Raw genomic sequence first — 22368 nt, forward strand, 5'->3', positions numbered from 1 at the left:
TATTGGTCTTCAGCAGCCCGATTTCTCGTTTGACTTCTTGGAGATCAGGTGCTAGGACATTACTATCTTCCATGGGCGCTCCTAGGTTAATTTCCGTTCCGCTTCCTTCTGCGACTTCGCCATTGAGGTGTTCATCGAAGAACTGCTTCCTCTGTCGACCACCTTGCGCTCGTTTGTAATTACATTCCCTCCCTCGTCCCTACACATATCAGGTTTCGGTGTGTAGCCCTTCCGAGTTTGGTTCACCTTCTCATAAAACTTGCGCGTGTCATTAGCTCGGAATAGTTGCTCTAATTCTTCACGATCTCTGTCCTCCTTTTGGCGCTTTTTCTCCTCAGGATCGTGGTCAACTGGTTCCTAGCTCGTCGGTATTTGGCCAGGTTCTCTCTAGTGGCAATACTTAGATAATTTTTCCAAGCATTTTTTTTTTCTCCTCCACCGCTTGTTGGCATTCCCCATCAAACCAATCATTTTGTGTACTCCGAGGCTCAATACCTATTGGTAGGTATTGAGTCTACAGCCATAAATGAAAAATTTCTTCTGGCATATTTCGCTGCCATATCTTAAAGCAAAAGTACCTGCTTATATGCTTATGGTTATATCTGCCAAATCAATCCATTATCCTAGATTCCATTTGTACAAACCGTAAATAAATTATGGTTGCAAATATTTGTGAAAGGAAAAGTATTTTACGTCACCGCAAACCGTTCTATATAGTTCGTTGACACGTCATACCACTAATAAGGAAACGTGAGGGTCGTGATTCGGAAAGTTTGCTTTAGTTCTACTCAAACAGGATGTGAAGACAAAATATGTATTGAAAAACGCGCTGTCCACCCCCAAAACCACCCCCTCGAATGAAATCGAAGCCGCGTTCAAAGACATGGTTTCCAACGGTACACATACGGCAGAGTTCACACAAAATAGAGTGAGAGAGAGCTTTCCTTCTCACATGTTGTGCTTGCGTACACATGGCGGGCCTCCGCTCGGGTTGACATCGGTACCGCGATTTAGCAGGCGAGTACGGCTAAAAGCTCTCCTCTCGCTCGTCGTCGCTCTTCGATCGTCATGCATAAGCTCACAGTCAACCGTTGCCCGTTAGGCAGGCTGGTTAACTAGCGGACTTTAGCCGACTTCAGTTGCTAGTGAGACGTGGTACGAGTAGCAAGTGATGACGACTCGGGTCGTTTGGTTAGTACACGGTTCTACGGCGTTGTTAACTACGTGATTCGATACGACTTTTCATTGCACTGTGAAAAAAGTGGCAGTGAAGTGGGGAAAGCGAAACCAACGCTCGGTTCGGTGAAAGTCGTCGAGTAAAAGTCATCGTCGAGCGTACGAAGAAATTGGTGGAAAGTAAGTGCAAATTTGCGAGAAGGGTCGAAGTGGGTTTGAAGAGAAGAAACACCAAGCGGGAAGCGAAAATTACCTTGTGATGAGAAGAAACAACTAAAACAAGTTTGCAGGATAAGAGTGGATGTCGAATTTGGATGGTTCGATTTTTTGCGAAATTGAGAAAAAAAAGTGCATGAATGCGTATGTTTATGAGCGTTGGTAAAGGAAGTGGGAGGCAAAATGGTAGTAATAAGTCGCAAACGGTCCGCGAGACGGTAAAGGAGAAGCTGAAGTGAAAAATCGCATGCATTCGGTGAAAATGAAATAAACGTATATACAGCCAGAAGGAACTACGCGAAACGGTGGGGGGCGGAGTTCGGCGGAACGGGAGAAGCAGCAGGATTTAAAAAAAATAAATGCATGCTTGTTTCGAAAGTTGAAGCGCTGTTGAATCGGGCTGCGTCGGGTGCGGTTGTCCGTGGTCCGCCCGGTGCGATTTAATTCACTTGGGTATGACGGAGGAGACTTTTTGTAGCATGAAATCCGTACCGACTGCGTTATTGGACTTGCGAAGCGGGGCCAGTTTTATGCACGTTGAAAGCACATGTCATTTCACTGCCAGAGGAAAATGGCAACGAAAATAGAGAGAGAAAAAAAAATACGCGCTTCGATGGAGTGCACAATAATTGACGTTGGAATGTTCGAGCTCCGCATTGGCTTAATTGAAGACTAATTTCTACCGGATTAAACTTAGTTAGCGAGGATTAAGTTATCGCTGCAATTAAAACCTGCACATGAGTTCATTCCGTGTACGGATGAATTTACAGCTGCAGCAGATGCGAGTTTGGGCGTAATGGAAATTGGTCGAGTACCATTTTTTACCAGCAGGGAAAAGGTACTTTTAGTGACGGGATAGCATTGCACGTTGCGTGCTGTGCAATTTTTATTTTGTGGGAAGAAGATACATGTACGTTGAAATGTTTTGAGGGTATACTTTTTAGCAGATGGGAATTGCTTAATGCGTATTTTTGACCAATTTTGATCATTGATACCGTAATAAAAGCCTAATAAAACCCGTATTCTAGCTTGTATTTGTACTATTGGATCGTTTTGTTGTAAAACGTTTACGAAAAAACTAATATGAAGTATCAACATAGGAACATTTTTCATATGGAAATAAACATAATTATATACTACCAACGGGTTCAAACCAAATAATAGATTTTGATATTTACTCGGACATTAAAACAATTCCCATAAGTATAAACAACTTTCTTTTTTTGTCTAGAAGAATATGCAGTTTAATTGATTGATTTAATTCAGCAATCAAAATTGATCTTAATAATTCGCTCGAATTAGACGGAACATGTCTATGTTGATAATGTCAGTCAAGTGAATTTTGAACGTTTTTTGCGTGTGTTACAATTGGAACGAATAAAAATTTTAATTGATAAAACAAAAGTATTCACATATGTACGTTTATTTTTTGTTTATAAATTAATTTCTGGAATTCTCTGAAGCACTTAAAGCGTAATGACATCATGTCCTGCTAAGAATCTGGATGTGCCTTTTTGATCAATCGACTGTAAATTGAATAATTGAATAACTGCGTAGCTCAATTATCAAATACATTTGCACATTTACACTGCCACAAGATTTTGAAAAATAACCACCTTCACCTTGTAGCTACAACATCGACAAATGATACGATAGAATTTGGTGCTCGACCTTAAAGGAGTCATGAGAAATTAACTATGCAAAATCTTAATTTATGCGATGCAAACCGCGAAATAACAGCTAATTTGATTACTGAGCAAATCGCATCTGAAAGTAACTTTCTCCAACTGGACGAACAGCAGCCAAACGGATCAATGATCGTTCACAGTTAAATGAGTCCCATTGTGTTCCATGTCGATAATGGACTAATAACTGGATTAATACCGGAATCGATTAGTCGAGAATCATCCAAAACAGCGGTAAAAGAAAGGCAGGTAAAAAGATTCGTTGGTTGTAGGCGCCATTCAATACACAAATACACACACACACGCTTGAATGATCGCTAAATTCGGCCGTCTTACTAATCGTTGCCGATGACAAGTCGATCATGCGATCGTGTGAAATTTCGCCGTTCGGCTATTCGGCAGTGCCGCAGCCGCTTCGATTTCACCAGCGTGACACACCCAGCTGTTTTCCAAGTTCCGGTGTCCTACATTTTACATGCGACCGCGACCGCGACCAATTCAAATCGAGACGAGGTTAAATCCGCTTTTCCCTTTCGGCCGGCTCTTTGTCCATTCCATCGGTTCGTACAGCAGCAGCTGCTGCTGCAGGGATTTCTTCTGCTCCTCCACGGTAGTAGTGTGCTGCTAGCCAAGCACAATCGAAAGCAGCAATCGTGGACAAACAGGCAAAGAAGAAGATCCCGGAGATCACGGCGGCGCGGCGGAGGAATCACTTTCGATTGAAACAACTATCCGCGTTCTCTTTCTCCCACTTCCCTCGTTATCGCCACCACAGATATGTTTACCATCATGTTCATTCCCGAGTTGTGTTTTGTTGTATACGCTTCTGCTGTATGCTGCAGCGTACTTCGTCAATTTCCCTTTCGTTTCGTTTCATATGTACGGGTTCGTTCGCCCCATGCTCTGCTCCGGCGGTCCGACTTGGTTGATTGAAGTGACGAACCTGTTTTACACTGTGCCGTTGTACGCGCTGCGATGTTTGCTGGTTTCCCTTTTAACCTTTTTTTTCTTTCCCTGTTGCTGTGCTCCCACTTCCACCCTTCGGTTTCTTCCCTGGCAGAAACAGGCGATGAATGGGCGGTGGATAGGATTAAATTTGTCCATGTGGGTCTGAAAGTTTGCGGCCACCGATTATTGAATAGTGCGGAAGAAAGCGAAGAAAAAGTGAATAACCGATAAAAATAAAAGTGAATCTTGTTGTTTCGTTGGCAGAGTTGTGCAGCACAAAGAAACCGGAAGTTGAGTGAACATCAGCGGTACACAACCCGTACCTGTTGGTGTAATCGGCTGAAAGTAATTGCTTCATCGATTGATTCAAAAGAAAAAAGATAGTGATCGCAAAAAAATCAGTTAAATTGGTGAAATTGTCTTCGAGATCAACACACCAGATTATTGACCTTGGGTTAGTCGATCGAAGCGAACGGAATCGTAGAAACGCTGATCTAATCCAACGTTATTTGACATTGCAGGTGAGTAGCCTATTCGGATGAGTTTGTCTACCGCATTATTTCACTTATTTTAGCTATAATTACGGTTGCTGTGTAGTTTTACATTATTTTAATTGTATGTTAAAAAGTTGAGTCTCTAGACTCAAGTTCCAAACGATTTTCGAAAAAATTTGCCCAAAAAACAGGATGGCTGATTATTAGAAACCCGAAACTGCCGCGTATCGAACCGTTTAGTTTTCCTTTACATTACTTGGTTACTTATAACTGACTCATACCGACGTCGCCACTTCTACTTTAATTAGGAGAGCGCGAATACTATTGCGTTTTCATAAGTACAACTGGGCGGCAAGTGATTTAGCAGTAAGCAGTACAGCCCAGAACGTATCTTGCAAAGTGAAAATGGCGCCTTGAAATTGACGTCTTACTTACTTACTTATGCGTCCATGTCCGCCGGTCCGGCAGAACAAAGGGATGAAATCAGAGATCTCCACTGCTGACGGTTACCCGCCATGGCTTTTACCTGTCGCCAGGACAGGTTCTCGTCTACAGCCCGGATGTCGTTGGCTAAGCTTCGTCGCCATGAGACTCTGGTTCTGCCTCTTCTACGCCGTCCTTGTGGATTCCAGTCGAGTGCTTCTCTGCCAACCTCGTTCGCTCCTTTCCTCAAGGTGTGTCCGATCCACTTCCACCTACGTTCACGAATTTCTGTGGCTATCGGCCGTTGATGACACCGACGATAGAGTTCCTCATTGGATATCCAGTTATCAGGCCACCAGGCACGATTGATGTATCGCAGGCACCGGTTAATGAATACCTGCAGTTTTTGCGTTGTCTCCGCTGAGACGCACCACGTTTCGCAGGCATACAGCAGTACGGATTTAACGTTTGAATTAAAGATTCGGGTTTTCGTACGTAGAGTGATCTGGTGTGAGCGCCAAATGTTTCGCAGACCTGCAAAGGCACCCCTGGCCTTCCTGATCCGTGTCGCTATATCAGTCTTGGTACCACCATGGGGCGTTGTCTGGCTACCAAGATATTGAAAGGCGTCCACCTGCTCAACTTGTTGTCCCGCTACTGTGAAGTTGGTGGAATTGTCAGTGTACACTACCATAGACTTAGTTTTCGCTACATTGACTGTGAGACCTGCTGCCTGGGAGCTCTCGGAGAGGCTCGGACTTGCTCTGCATATCGTTTCGGCGTTGTGCGAGCAAGACAATGTCGTCGGCTAGGTCGAGGTCATTTAGCTGCCCCATCGTTAGAGGATTCCAAGGCAATCTTCGATTTCGTCTACTGTCAATTGCTCCAACTAATATCTCATCCATAACGATGAGAAACAGAATCGGTGATAAAATGCAGCCCTGTCTCATGCCAGCAGTAACCCTTATGGGGTCGGATAAGACGCCGTCGTTCAAAACCTTGCACGAGAACGCCTCGTACTGAGCCTCGATGAGATGGACTAGCTTATCTGGAACTCCTCTACGCCTAAGTGCGCCCCAGATGTTTTCGTGATTGAGTCGGTCGAACGCCTTTTCGAAGTCAACGAACACCAGCAGAAGAGAGTCCTGGAATTCGTTGATCTGCTCCAATATAATGCGGAGTGTTGTGATATGGTCTACACATGATCGGTCAGCACTCCAGCTTGATGCCGCCGGAGAGTAGCGTCGATCTTCTCCTGGATCCGGTTGAGGATTATCTTACAGAGTACTTTGAGAGTAATACAGAGCAACGTGATGCCACGCCAGTTACCGCTTTCAGTTAGGTCTCCTTTCTTAGGGACTTTGACCAATATGCCCTGCATCCAGTCCACCGGAAATTGACGTCGGTTGGTAGTAATAACCAAATATTTGCTCAGTTCGATGAATGATGTGAGCTAATTTTAACTCGCAAAATCCTTACTTCTACGCGCGAAATCCGCAAAGCTAAACACATTAGTTGATTCAGGTTCAATTGTTTATGTGTTTATATATAACGTTCTGTTTTAAACATCTCTTTTAATTTATCCGTGCTTACGTTTTGATATTTGGAGAGTGCCGCTATAACGAAGATTACCTGCGAATGGGCGAAACACAAAGGTCCTAAACACAAAGGGCCTAAACACCAAGGGCCCAAACTAGAGATGGTCGGGTAGCGGAAAATTTGCCCGAAACCCGCACCCGTACCTGTACCCGTTGGGTTCGCGTCGGGTTCGGGTATTGAAAAGAAATAATTTGCGGGTTCGGGTCGTGTTTTTGAAGTGTTTTTGAAACCGGGTACGGGTCGGGTCGGGTATCTCTATTGACCACATTTAACACTAAAGATGGTCGGGAACCCGGGCCCGTCCCGTACCCGACGGGAAGCGGTCGGGTTCGGGTATCAAAAATAAGAAACTTGCGGGTTCGGGTCGGGTACGGGCTTTTAATTTTTTTCTTAATTCGAGTTCGGGTCGGGTTCGAGTATTCAAATTTTCATACCCGACCATCTCTAGCCCAAACAACAAAATTTGTTGACATAATAGATCTAATGAATAAATCACAGTAGTCAGTAAACGTAGGAAAATGTATGTACCTAAATAGAAATAGTTTCCGTGGAGGGGGGGGGGGAGTTTCCCGCAGAACGGAATATACATATCGAAGTGGAGCAGAGCCGGCGTTACAGCACGTGAGGCTCTGTGCAGATTAAGCAGTAAGGCCCTTTTTTGAATGCCAGAAGCGCATTGGGCTGAAACCACTGTGACAGTCTTAATGATCGTTTTTTGGTGCAGGTTTTAATTGCTGTACACAGTTTCCGGACTGATCATACCCAGCGATGAAGTTTAGCTAGATAGTTGTAGTCTTGTGCCGTGAATGACTTTTTGGAATTTGAGTTCTGTACTCGGTAAGGAGTAAGCAGCAAACTTCCGAATAAGTTGTGCCTAGACAAAGCAAGAGACCCGCAATTGCAGAGCAGATGCGCTGAACTTTCAAGTGCAGAGTTACAAAAGCGGAAGGTGTCGGTAGCATTCGATACTGTTTAAATGATAATGTGTCCAGTTAGGAGTCCCCTGATTGTGCGTAGCTCACTGTTTAACTGTTTAGTCTGCAGCCCTGTATTTGATTTCAAAGAGATTCTATCTTAATAGGTAATGAAGGTTGGCAGCTAAGTTCAGTTTTTTATCCCAAACTTTCCTCTGACGATAAGTAATACGTCCTCGATTCAAGCAATAGTCTCGTAACCAAGATATGTTGCTTGTGAAGTAATGCGTCGGCCACCAGTGACCAAAGCAAAGGTGAGAGAGCTCCTTGTTTGCTTGCTTTCATCGCCGAAAATATTAAGTGATGTATCTCCCAATGAGGATGTGATTTCACTGCTTGAATCTAGCTTATTTTATTCGATTCCGTTTTGAAAGAGAGCTGTAAAAATTGAAGCGAAGGACACGTTATCGAAAGCGCCTTCACTATCAAGGAAAACCCAAAGTGCCGCCTCTTGTCTGAAAGCATTTTGCATGGTTTTCTCTTTTTTATCTTTCTTAGGTATGTCTTTAGTTTCTGCCTACTTTCCGCCAATTCTCCGGGATATGTCCCAAAGTGAAACCGGCTCGAAAAATGTTAATAAGCTCGGATATTATAATGCTGTCCATTTTCTGCAAGAAACGGGTAGAATACCTTCCGGATCTGAAGATTTCATTGGTTAAAAAGAGCTAAGTACCCACTTGATCGAATCCTCCATAAACAACAATCGGCATGCAAGCGACACATTCCAAAGCAGCGAGGTCTAATTTCAGGCCGATTTTTTCTTAACACTTTACACTCAACATTTAACAATAAGAGGAAAGGAAAAAATACAAAGTACACAAAAATTTCTGAACAGTTAATTGTGTACAGCCAGGGATTGTCCACTAGAATTTTTAACATTTTTCTTTAGTCATCACCAAGCGCGAGGTTCCGTTCCACCGCACGGGTTTGCCAGCCTAAACGCCGGCTCTGAAGTGGAGCTATCGACTGTTGATGATTCCCAAACTTTATGTTTTTGGCAGGACAGTCAATCGGCAAAGCAAAACGACACTTATTTATTCTATGCCCAACGTTTCGATGCATTTAACATCTTTTTCAAGAAGTTCTACAACATAAAATAACATAGTTAACATCATTTATGCCGGCTTGAAAACTGCTGTGTATGCATTTCAAGGCGGATTTTCCCAATCATGAATATATTCATTAAGACATTCCTGTCGGATGAAGTTCTCAATAATAAATAAATAAATAAATAAATAAATTTCTAAAATATAACAATAGAACGTCATACAGAACCACGCGTCGTATTTTGTCTGGTGGGTTCTGTTGAACAGGGCCGGCGCTTCGCCTACATTAAAAAACTGTAGCATTAAATAAATAAATGGTCAATATAAAACTTTCTTCCTTCTCCTTTAGTAGCATAAAGCCGGGATGGTGAGTGGTGTATCTAGACTTACTCTCCACTGTATTGGGTCCTGGGCTATTTGCCGCCAATTCGTTGAGCATCTCGACACAAGCAAATCAGCTTCAACCTGGTCGAGCCATCTTGTAAGTTGGGTCTCTCTATTCCCAAAGGCCCTCAAACACGTATGAAGATGTTGGCCGAAAATGTTGGTCAATTCATGTTCGGTCAACACTCACGCCTGTGTACGAGCGCCATGAACCAAACAGACAAAAGAAGATGTTGGGCTTGTCGTTCGACCTGAATGACCCACCAAAATTTTATTCGTTTCCAACTCAACATATGCCTACGTGTATGGGGCCCTTAAGGCCGATGGAGGTCTAGAAAAGTACAGATTCACTGCACGGTCATCCGGTATTCTTGCGATGTGACCGACCCATCGTAGTCCCCCAACTTTCGACAAGTGTACTTTGAGAATCACCAAGTAGTGCCTGCAGTGCATGGTTCATACGCCTACGCCGCTCTTCGCTTTCCGTTTGCGCTCCACCTCCTACTGATGAAAATCTATTCGCAACAAAACACAACAATCAAAACACTCACATAAACGTGGTGGGCAAGTGGTATTGATGATATTAAATTATTTAGAAATTTTTCGCCAGAGATTTTCGAACCGCTTCAGAATCCGCAATCAGCAGGTTCATCTTCGATGAAGTAGCAAGGTACAGTGGAGCCCCCGTTCGTTTGAACGATTCCTCATTCAAACTAACGGGGTTAGTTTTTAATTTGAACAACTGGCAACCCTAAATATGCTGGAACTTGTGTGAACTGGCCGCCCTGCTCTTTGTTATTGTTTTGGTGGTTTGATTCAGTTGGCAGTTGCAAGCAGCGAATATTTCATTTATCGATCGGATATCTATCATAATCGTTGGGAAAACGCAATGTGAAACAGAATAAACACGCTAGATCAGTACAAACAAATCGTGTTTATGTGCATTGTCTGCATAAGCAAATGATGTCATGTTGTGAATGACCATTTTTAATTTGCACGTCGTGCAAACCAGTGAGGTGTAAATTAAAAAATGTTCAGATTAAAAATGGTCAAACGAACGGGGATGAAGTTTTTGAAGTAACAGCAAATATGACATCGTTCTAGTAAACACGCCGGCATAAGCATCCCTTTCGGACTCACGCTCTTGTTTATTAATGCACTGCAATGACTTTTGCGAGTGGCTAACAGCCACGGTCGTCGCTCTCGCACGCCATTGCAGCTTGAGCAACTGATACCGAGAACTCGCGAGAACTCCCACCCGCGTGTAGAATCGAAGGCGTAACATGAAGAAGAATGCAAAAAGTGATGCAAAATTTGTATCCCAGCGTGCCGCTAGCCTTCACGGGCAGCTGGCTGCTCACGAGTGGTTTGCCTCGTGAGTGCTTATGCAGAAAAAGTCTGCTTTGACAAGCGAGTGGTCGTGGGTTCGAATCTTAGTAGAATAAAGCCATTCGATGTCAAGTGACTCTTTTGTTTCTCTCCATCGCTTGTTGGCATTGGCACCGCCAAACCAATCATTTCGTGCGCTTCACGGTTGCGGCCTCATTGTCGGCCAAACGTATTACTCCATCCGTCTTCGAGGGTCGAAGAATCTAACTCCACAGAGGAAGGTAGAACTTCATCCAGTACGCGCACGTAGTTCTTGACAACTCGCGGCTTGCCTAATTGCCGAACGTTTAACCGAGGAGGGCGGCTTTGTCGCGAGGTATAACCCATCGATAGTCTTTAGCTCACATGTACTTCTACTAGGCAATGGCCCGAGTCGATATCCGCACCCCGTATGGAGCGTACGTTGCTGATGTCTAAGAAAAATCGGCCACCGAAGAGAACATTGTGGATTTGGTTCTAGGTTCGTTGGTCAGGTGATCGCCAGGTGGATCTTTGCGGGGAAAGAAAGTGCTTCTGATTACCAAGCCTCGGGAAACTGCAAAGTTGATACGTAGCTTGCCGTTATCATTCGTGTCGGTGTGCAGGCTGTGAGCTCCGATAAACAGTCCAGGTTATACGTTGCTTCGACTTTGATGTCCCGTGGTGAGCAGCTAGCGTATGTTGAGATAGATCTCCTGCATTGCCACGATGCCACGAACTTTTTGGGTTCTATCTGATCGAGCAGCACCCTCTCGCCACCCACGAAATTTAGCGTACTGCAATTCCAGGTACCAAGTCCTTTTTTCGTTGCGTTTATCCATGTCGAATGTTCCGATTCCGATTTCCTCAATTGTTTGTAGTGTGTTAGTGTTTAGATAGGTTGCTGTACCAGGGCCATGCTACCGAGTCTCGTGCAGGGGCTACTATTTTATAGCGCAGAGACAACGCTTTCTTGTTGGTATACGATCTTAGTTTCCACCGGGTGTGGTTACCCGATCTCCGCTAAGATTGCTCATATTCCGACAGGTACATGAGGAGGTAGGGATATGAGTTGCTGGACAATGTTGCAAGTCGAACGAGAAGCCAATAATGTCTACTCTCAAGCGAAAGAGTATGAGAAGCTGCCGTTGCTGTGTGCAGACATTCTGCTACCTACACACTCGTGTAAGCACAGCATCATATCGTCTTTCTGCTAAGTTTACTCGCGAGTCAAATAACTCCTGAGCAAACAGTTGCCCGTAAGGCCCAAGGCTGTATCCCAAGATTTTGCATTATTTTTTCTTCTTCATCTTCGCCCTCGATTCTACTCACGGACGGGAATGCAAACCCTCGCAAGTAAACGATTTCAGGAGCTCGGGCTGCAATGACGAACGAGAGCGACGACCGTAGCTGTTAGCTAAATACACACTCGCAAAAACTCGTCGCAGTGCATGAATAAATAAGAGCGAGAGTCCGAAAGGGACGCTTATGCCGGCAAGTTCGTTAGAATGAGTACACGTGTGTGACAATATTAGACCACACAAGTGAGGGCTTCACCACATTGTTGCATGATAAGAAGCTAACGACAACAGTCAGTGTGCAAAAAATGCAACTTTTTTTTCGTTCAACACAATTAGCAGAACTGCTGCCACAAATCAGAAATAAATCCACACAAAAAGAAACAGAACAAAAAGAAAAGAAATATAAACAAACGTTTACTTTCTCATTATGCGAAAAACGAGAAACTTTCGAAATCGCTCGTACTGCAGTACATACGTGTAAAAGTGAAACAAAAAGATCTGCGTCAGAAGCAACTACACGGGAATTCCAATGTTGCCATATCTATCAACCACTATCGTCAAATGCAACATTTTTTTGTGTGTCCATATTATGGGCACCGTTTACTCCTCAATGAGTAGAACAATGTGCAGGTTGCTGAGCAATCTCAGTCAGTAAAAAAGAGAAAAGTTATAACAAAACGGAGCGGAATAAATCGCAATCGAGTAAAGTGTGAATTTTTCTCTTCCCTTTTTTATTCTGACGAGGAATCATCCCTGCCCGTTACCCTATATGTCTTGAAATCATCGTCACCAACAATCCGTGGTCTACAAATACAGCATTGCACGCAGATGTCAGTGCGTTTTTTTCCACCCAGGTTTGACAGTGTTGTGGGGTTTGTTTTGATTACTTATTCGCAAGACCCAGAAGCAAAAAACTGCAAAAAGGACAAAAATGTATGTTGTACATTTTATATCTTATCACTCGCGGAACACTGTACTGAGGGAGATTTCGGATCAACATGTTAACGACCGTACTTAAAGTTCAATCAACTTAAACATCGGATTCTGAGGCCAGCTCAGCCGTATTTATTTGAAACTCATTTGCATGTGTTCGTTGCAGTATTTGAATCTGCTGTTGCATCTCTGATATGGGCTTAGCTATTACTGAGCCTTTTTCTTATACATAACAATTCTTCCTCTTTTAGAATTTGAATACAAATTTTTTTTTTTAAGTATTTACAATTTTATAGCTAATAATTTTCATGTTTTGTATAACCACTTGATTGCGCTTAACATTCTAAATTTTTATTCACTTAACTAATTAATATACAATCATTGACTTCATTTATTCATTGACAGTTTTGTATTTTGTAAGTAATATTTGTAATATTTATATTTCACTTTCGATTGTGTCCTTTGACACCTTTCCATCTTGTTTGTATATAAAATTTGCTCAATAAAGTATTCTTTTCAGATTGTGCCCGTTGACACCTTTTACTTTATACATAATAATTTTCGTTTAATAAAATTTTTGTTTTTCAGATTGTGCCCGTTGACACCTTTATGCTTTGTTTGTACATAATTTTCAATTAGTAATGTTTTTCTTTTTCAGCTTGTGCCCATTGACACCTTTCACATTTGTTTTTATATAACCATACATATAACCTTTTCTTTTTTTATATATAAAAACTTCTTCACGTTTTCTTAAATTACATCTTTTCTCTCACCAAAAAAACTCAAATAAAAACTTTTCACTTTTCAATTCCTGTTGTCTCTATGCTGTCGTAATCTGTCAGATCGTCGCAATACCGAAAATCCCGCTTTGCTACTTGAACCATCATTGTATCGGATTTTCTTTTCTTTATTCTTTGATATCGTGTCAGAGAAATGAAAGAGTTCGTCGTCTGACATGGTCCTTTCACGCTTGCAGGTCCTTCTGCATGGAACTGTCAGATTCTGACGACAGTTAGTTACTTTGGGGATCCTCAATTGCTCTCGATGCGCCTTTAGCACCACGCTTCCAATAGAAATCTGGAAGATTGTAGGAGAATACTGTTTTACAAATTTAGCTTCAACCCATCTTGAACAGTCTTTTATATTGTGATTTTTGTACCAAATAATATCCCCCAATTTCAATCGAGCAATAGGGTCAACAGAAACTGATTGCTTATTACTAATATCACAGATTTTTGATTTATTATCATCAATAAAATCGTCAATTTTCTTTGGCTTATTTATTTTCTTTGGATTAATTAAATCCAATAGGATTTTTGGCGTATATTTGAAAATCCTCTCCGATGGAAAACTACCATCTTTAGGCAAGCAAGTATTCCGATAATTCATCAAAAATAGATTAATTTGATCTTCCGTTTCCATCCGCTTTACCTCTGAATCAAAAAGGAATTTTTTTGAACACCTCCTTTACAATCCTGACAGACCTTTCGGCTTGCCCGTTACTAGAAGGATTGTAAGGAGGGCTTTTCATGACAACTATACCTTGCCTTTCCAAAAACGAAATAAAAGCAACCGAATTAAATGGTGGGCCGCCATCTGTAACCACCACATCCGGAAGACCAAATCTGGCAAAAAAAGGAAATGAATTTCTTAATAACCTTGCTTGCGTCTGTTCCAAACCTCATCCATTCTACTTCGATCCATTTCGAAAAACTGTCAACGATCAGTAGAAATACCTTTTGACCAAAATAAAAAAAATCCGCGTGTATCCTACTAAACGGACGAATCGAAGGAAGCCAGTGAGTTTGCGTGCTAACTTTGGGTGTAACTGCCATTCTATTACACGGTTCACAGGCGTGGACGAAAGCTTCAATAGCAGCGTTAATACCAAACCAAAACACAGACCTACGAGCCATTTGCTTCATCTTTACCATACCAGAATGATTTACATGCAACAATTTCAAAATATCTCCTTGCATCGATTTTGGTATAACAACTCTATCCTGGAAAATTAGACACCCGTCAACCACTTCCAGGTCGTGTCTATTAGAGTGAATATTCATCAAGTCTTTGTCTATTCTCTCAGGCCAACCATTCTGGTAATAAGCAATTATTCTTTGTAAAAACACATCACGACTTGTTTCCTTGGCTATCTTGGAGCAATTTATGGGAACTTCCTGATTAAAATTTATGCTCTTTACGAATTCCCTGTCATACTCTTCTGGAGTACCCTGTTCAAGCGGAAAACGAGAGCAGAAATCCGCGTTGCCCATTTGTGCTGAAGGTCTGTAACATATAGTAAAGTCATAGATAGAAAGCTCTAAAATATACCGCTGTAACCTAGTGACATAAATAGCATTTTTACCCGTCTTTCCAAAAATTCCAACTAGAGGCTTATGGTCAGTATAAACCGTGAAATTTTGTCCATAAAGAAATTTGTGGAATTTCTTAACTGTACTTACTAGTGCCAAAGCCTCTAAATGCAGAATCGGATAAGAACGCTGTGCTTTATTCAAGGAAAACGAAGTAAAACAAATTGGCTTTTCTACACCGTTAACCACATGTGCGATTACTCCACCCAATCCATAACCTGAAGCATCTGAAACAACTACGATTGGCTTTTTTGGATCATAATATTCTAAAATATTTGCATCCAATAAAGCAGCTTTGCTATTAATAAAAGCCTGTTCGCATTCTTTACTCCATTCATATTTAACATCTTTCTTGAGTAATTGATACAGACAAAACAGTTTTGAAGACAGATGCGGAACAAACTTGCCATAATAGTTAAGGAGACCCAAATAAGCTTTCAACTCAGTTACATTTTTAGGTGTAGAAGCTTGGTTAATTGTAGTCACTTTATCTGGGCTTGGAAGCAACCCATTGTCAGATATAATATGCCCTAAATAAGGCAAACTCGACACGAAAAACGAACATTTCTTCCAATTAACTTTGATGTTTGCATTGCTTAGTCGTTCCAGTACTGTATAAAGCTTCTTACGACAATCCTCCATATCAACTCCTGCAACTAGAACGTCGTCTAAGTAAACAGAAACATTGTCTAACTCTGCCAGAACCTGCTCCATAACCTGCTGAAAAATAGCAGCACTAGAAGACGCTCCCTGAGGCAAACGATTGTATGTAAACAGTCCCTTTATGGTATTTATTACCATTATTTTCTTAGATTTTTCTGATAAAGCTAACTGGGTGTATGCACCTTCTAAATCCAGCGAACAAAATATCTTGCAACCATACAGTTTAGCGAACAAGTCCTGCGTAACGGGAAGAGGATATGTGTTTGGAATGATTAATTTATTAATGGAAACCTTACAGTCAATAACCATTCTGATCTCCTGATTCTTTTTCATCACTACCACTACAGGGGAAGCCCACTCGCTAGTCTTAATTGGTGTAATAACCTTTTCCCTTTCTAACATGTCTAAATGTTCTAAAACTTTTTCTCGTAATCTGTACGGAACATCGTAGGCTCTCTTAAATATCGGTGAATCATCCTTCAACACTAAGTCAGCCTCATACCCTATAACCGGAGAAGAAAAATTTTTGAGGAAAACATTGGGAAAACGTGTTTTAATGTCCGAAATTATTTTATCTTTACTGTCATATGAACGAATATTGTTAGCAAAAGAAGAATTAGCAAAAACTTTTCTCCAGCTTGGATAGAAAACGTCCAACCAACTACGTCCTAATAAAGGAAGAAAATCGTTTTTACTATCTAAAACTATCAACTCTAAACGCTTATAAATTCCGTTAATAACAACATCAACCAACACCTTCCCCAAAATTGAAAGTTCAGATCCATTAACAACAATCAATTTCCTTGAACATTTTTGCAGAGGCATGTCAAAAAATTTGCAATATAATTGTTTTCCTATTAAAGTAATTGAAGAGCCGCAATCAACCTCCATTTTAACAGTACGACCCTCAATCAACACATCAGTCAAACATGGTTCATTCAATCTAGTTTTGTTAGATACCATCATACAAGTAAAATCACCTGATTCATCCGAAGAGTCATCCATTGTTGGCTTTAATCTGTTGAATAATTGTTCCAAACCGCTGCTAGTACCAGGATGCGGTTCGTCAGCAAAACGAACAGTCGGTTTCCGTTGGCTGTTAAGATACTTAAAACATTTCTTTAAAATGTGGCCCGGTTTGCCGCAGTAGTAACAGGTTACATTACGTTTGTTATAACCATAATGGTCATGTCTAGAGCCGCTCTTACTTCTATTCCTGTTACCACTCCTACTCCTGCTTCTCAAACCAAAGCCCGAACGACTTCTGCTCCTGCTCCTGCCTCTATTCCTGGAATCATTCAAAAAATTATCCCGTCTTCCCAGCCTAGCTTTAACCGTTGCTACCTGCTCTGCTCTACCACCCAACATCCTAGCTCGCGATCCGGCCAACTCCCAATTCACTAGCATGCGCTCAGCTGATGCTAGCGTAAGATTCTCTTCGCCTAACATCTTTTGCTGCAAATCTTTGTCATACACACCCATTAATAATTTGTCTCTAATTGCTGTATCCCTAAACTCCCCGAATTCGCAAAACTCAGCCTGCATCTTGACGGCTAATACAAAATTTTCCGCCGATTCATCAACCCCTTGCACACGGTTGTAAAATTTAAACCTCTGAATCAAGTCCGATTCACTTTTATCGAACCGCTCTTTCAATTTTTTTATCATCTCATTATATGGTATGGTTGATAAGTCTTTAGCTGGGTACAGTAGCTTGAGTTCCTCAAATACTACTGGCCCACTCAACGTAATGAACAGAGCTTTTTGCGAGTTCTCGGGAACCTGGTTGTATTGAAAGACATATCCAAGACGCTCAACATAATTGCTAAATGAAGCACCAGGGACGTAGGGCTCAATAGAACCGATAATGTTAGAAGCCATGTCAGATGAAATTGCTGCACAAGAAAAAAATACGGTCACCCTAATAAAAGCAAATGTAGAAGTCGCTTACCGAAGCTGATGTATACTATACCACTCAGAACAAAATCTCTTCACGCGCTCTCTGCCGCTTATGACCAGATGAACGCTATGGATGCGTAACGATAAGTAACGCACGATAAGTGGACGCTGCTAAACCAAATCCTCTCACGCGTCGATGCGGTAAACTGGTAGGTAAGCTGCACACCACTTCAAACTTCAGCAAAAAAAATCTAAAGCTGCACACAATTCGAAGCTAAGCTCAATACGCTTCGAGCAATATAGGCGATGTATGTATTGTTGAATTAGCAAAAAAAAACTATTCTCCCGTTGGAGCACCGAATATAAAACTTTCATTAAACGAAAAATTGCCTTTAAAAAAAAAACACTTTAAATATACTTTTTGCTTCACTTCCGTATTTCCGTATTCCGCTCAATCCAACAATTCAAAATTCCTAACGGGAAGCCTTTGCCTCTCACAAGCCGCGCACTATTTCCGCCAATTTTTCAAATAGTAGACCTTTGCCTTACACAGAAATTTTCCCCCTCAGCGACGCTATAAATCTCAGAAAATTTAGCACCTTTGCACACAAATTTTCGTCAGTTTTCTAACAAATTTCCACTACTAAAAGCACTTATACCGACCTTTGCCGTACAATTTATAAAAATCACCGAAATCTTCAAAATGCCTTTGCACTACTTAAATTTCACTATTTGCACCATTTGAACTTAAACGCGTACCGGAAACTTTTCTCGCTCGTCGCCAATTTTTATATCTTATCACTCGCGGAACACTGTACTGAGGGAGATTTCGGATCAACAGGTTAACGACCGTACTTAAAGTTCAATCAACTTAAACATCGGATTCTGAGGCCAGCTCAGCCGTATTTATTTGAAACTCATTTGCATGTGTTCGTTGCAGTATTTGAATCTGCTGTTGCATCTCTGATATGGGCTTAGCTATTACTGAGCCTTTTTCTTATATATAACAGTACAGAACTGTTATTTTCCTGCTACGGAAAAGTCGGGTATTTCCGGTTTCCGCAAACAAGTGGTACGAACTACAAGTAATAAACCCACTAGCAATAAAATTAGGCTGCAAAGGGAATCAAAACAAAACACACAAAAACGTCAAACCAGAGTTGAGGTTAGGCACCGTGCAAAGGTTTATTCATCTACCACCTCGTACCTTCGTCTCCATCGAATATATTAAAGCTTTGTCTGTAACCAGAGCCAGGCCTCTGATAGGACACCATATTTTCATAGATCGCTCCTTACACGCTTTGTACAAAGCTGAAACTAAGACATGTGCCACCTAAACTACAGCTGGTGCAAGCACCTCTTGAACACTCGGTAATCTGGGGAAGTATTTGTGGTTCCGATAAAAAGGCATTCAAAATCGATGTTGAAAAATTTGTGATACAACAATGTTCAGATGTCAATAACCTGGTTAATACTTTAACGCCTCAGTCTACATTAAACAACAGAGTGCGCATTATTCGATGTTTATACGAAAGCAAGCGCTCTCTGTTGACTATTTTGTATGCAAAGTTTATTTGCGAGATCTGCATATCAAAGTTTTTAAACTCAATTTGAAAACATAAGAATCACTCATCGCCCCGAGGTATTCTTTGCCTATCCCGAGATACAGCGTTTTAAAGCAAACAAAATCCCATTTTTTATGTAAAACTATAAGCAAAATAACTTTTTTTGAAGCAGTGATTCTCTACGCAATGTAAAACTACTTTGCCATATCGGGAAAGCATTTATACAATATATAGCGAAGTTTTTCTTAACAGTGTTGCCAGCTTTTCAGTTTTTCGTTTGATTTATAGTACTAGATGAGGAAACGTTACTTTAAAAAGGCGTAAAATATACGTTAGTTGTTTGATCATAGCCTTGTAAACTGTTTTTCTTCTCGCTAATAGACATGATGTCTTATCATCCTTGTTTATTGCATTTATTGTTACTAGGAGACTAATATTCCCATAATTAATGTAACTAATCATGCGAGAAACTGAAAAGTTGGCAGCACTGTTAAGAAAAACCTTTTTATATACTGTATAAATGCTTTCCGGATATGCCAAAGTACTTTTACATTGCGTAGAGAATTACTGCTTCAAAAAAAAGTTATTTTGCTTTTAGTTTTACATTAAAAATGGGAAATTGCTTGCTTTAAAACGCTGTATCTCGGGATCGGCAAAGAATACCTCAGGGCGAAGAGTGATTCTTATGTAAAAAAATCTGCGGAACACAATGAAGTTGAAATTTTTGAGATAAAATTGTCTTCATTGAGAGAAAAATGTAAATTTAGTTTTCAAATTGAGTTTAAAAATGTTTGGCAGCCCTGGTGCTCAAAAATAATATCTTTTTCGAATTCCTTGGATGGTTTCCTTTGAAAATGTGAAAATAGTATCTTTCCAAACTTAACATTTCCGGAGATATCAGCAAAAGAAAAAAAAGAGGTTTTGACAAAATCGGGTATTTTTCTTAAAAATGGAGATACGCTCCCATTAATCGAGGGAATGTTCGATCCGTACCAAATTTTGGATTTTTACTTTCTGACCGAAAACGAACAATCTGGCAAAATTTGGTTTAAATCCGTGAAGGTCGATTACACGTTTGAACTTTTTCTCGGTCACTTGGCATGGAATGTCCCATATATAACTGCATTGCAATTTTAGGTCGCAATAATAACTTAAGCGCTTTATATAAGCATACGAAAGTTTATAGCAGCGAAAGGGTGGTTAATAGTGGTTGAAAACCACCAACAGCAACCACGAAATGCGTGTGCGCAAGGGGTTTCCTTCGAGACGTATAAGCGCGTAGTAATCAGAGAGTACTTTTGTAATCATTTACACCTTAAAAACGTTCCCCAGAAATATTTTTAACATTTTCAATATCGTATACATTTTCGAACTAGAAAGCTTATGATCAGTATATAATGTATTGAACAGCTTGAAATACTTCTAGGAGAAGATAACTATTGATTTGGAACATATTAGAATTGGTTTACGGAAATTGGGCTACCTGGTTATTTTACGCCTCTTGTTCATTTTACCCACAGTTCCCCTATACGATATTAATTTCCATGCAAAAACATACCAAACAAGAAACAAAATCGAATGAAATTTTTTACCGCTTTTCTGTCTGCATTTTTTGAACTTTCACTTCTGCTTCGTGTTAGAAGCGTTAATACTACATACACTTGTTTTTCGGGTTCTGTACGCTGAAGAGCGTACAGATACTCATTTACTCATGTTTACTCAACAATATTTTCCTCCTGATTTTTAAAGCCGCTTTTAGAAGGTGGGGAGTAACAAAAACTTCAAAAGTAACTTGCAATGGCCTTACTTGAAGCGTAAAAGTGGCTGTATATATAAAGCACAATCACGTATTTTTTCCAATTTTTCCGGATGTTCAAGCAGAAATTTGCTTTTCTTTGCGATGATTATCTAACAAAAACGTTTATCTCGCCGTACCCTACAAGTTAAATAGCAGCAAGTAGCGGACATAAGTTTCGTTTGATTGTAACAAGCCTCCTGGCATTCTAGGCAGGATAAAGAACGTGCTTCTGGAGTTTCATTTCCTTGTGCGTTGGGTGGCGTCGGTTCAGTGTCGTGAGTTTTACTTAATTTCCCAAAACCGGATAACGCTATGAGACGTGCTTGTGTAGATATCATAATCATCTATGATACATATGATACAGTTGAATCGATGCGTATGATTTTCTTTCTATTGGTGCGGGTTGTGTCCAATAGGTTGTTATGCTTGTCATAGATGTTATCGTTAATTTGAAGTTTGGTCAGAATTACCGTAGTAGACAAAACGCAATCAACTTCAACATATTACATAAGTAACATGTTACATGTTACATACAACAAAATCGAAAATGAGAGGAAAAGTAATTTCTAAGCATCAGGAGTGATTCCCGCTCTACTTAGATGATCCTATCACTTATATTTTATTTATATCATATTTTGAGAAAGCAGAAATAATCGAATTCACTTCTGCATGTTCCTGATAACGCGCTTTATCCAATGCAGCCTTGCGTTCGAAAAGCAATGCAATTTGGCCATCTCCGGCGGTAATCCGTGAACGCAAACAACAAGTGTTTTCCGCATCACCTGAAGCCATTCTGCTGCTGATTAATGACCATGAATAGATTTGTTTACTGATACACACACGCCAAGCCAAAGTTCTGTATCGGCGGAAACAGGAATATAATTAAGGACGAGTGTGGAAATCTGACGTGGGAGGATTTGTTTGTGCAAACTTGTCAGTATGCAGAAACAGCAGTTGGAAATCACCAGACAGCGATGCCGACCGGCGGAATGGAACACAAACACGCACTGCCGCTCGGTGAAGCGCATCGAAACTTGCCTCGAAATCGGCCGAAAATTGTTCAACCGTTGCGGCCGGCGGGTGGCCCGGCTGTAGGGGTTACGTCGATCTGACTGCCCTCTGCCTTCGCAGTACTGGACACCGCAAATGGCAAATAGTTGTCGGTCTTGGCCGTACATTGCGGAAAATCGACATAAAACACTGCTCGAAGGATGGCCAGTCAGGCTTGGTTCGGTAAGTTTACGCTCTATTTGCTATCAACCGAGCCGTACCATCGTCCGGCAGGCAATGGGATGGGGTGCCGTCGTTGTGAAGATTTTTCCTGTCTTCTTCGATGAACTGCGGTTATGTGAAAGACAGTAAAGTGTGATCCTTGGAAAGTGAGATCTGCCGCTGGCCATGATGATAGTTATTGTACGATCTGCCCACCCTCTTGGCAGCATCAGGGAAAGTTGTGTTTATCATCGATGCAGCTAGGGAAATATAAAAACACATATTGAAAGACGGAAGATGCGATATCCATTATTTGGATTGTTAGTTTTGTAT

General features: G+C 41.1%; 1 protein-coding gene across 4 annotated transcripts in view; it reads left to right on the forward strand.

Annotated features, from left to right (window-relative positions):
• The first annotated feature begins 1164 nt into the window (after window positions 1–1164).
• Window positions 1165–22368, forward strand: part of LOC128744689 (uncharacterized) — a 172890-nt gene continuing 151686 nt past the window's right edge. Inside the window, exons 1-2 of one of the 4 annotated variants that reach the window (XM_053841897.1) lie at window positions 1165–1356; window positions 4138–4546. The gene's annotated coding sequence lies outside the window, so the exon portion shown is untranslated. Of the gene's footprint in view, window positions 1357–3245; window positions 3327–4137; window positions 4547–22368 lie in introns of those variants that run through there. The other 3 variants (XM_053841914.1, XM_053841906.1, XM_053841923.1) reach the window with 3 other exon arrangements.

The sequence above is a fragment of the Sabethes cyaneus genome, chromosome 1 (genome assembly GCF_943734655.1).
Source record: "Sabethes cyaneus chromosome 1, idSabCyanKW18_F2, whole genome shotgun sequence".
NCBI classification, from domain to species: domain Eukaryota; kingdom Metazoa; phylum Arthropoda; class Insecta; order Diptera; family Culicidae; genus Sabethes; species Sabethes cyaneus.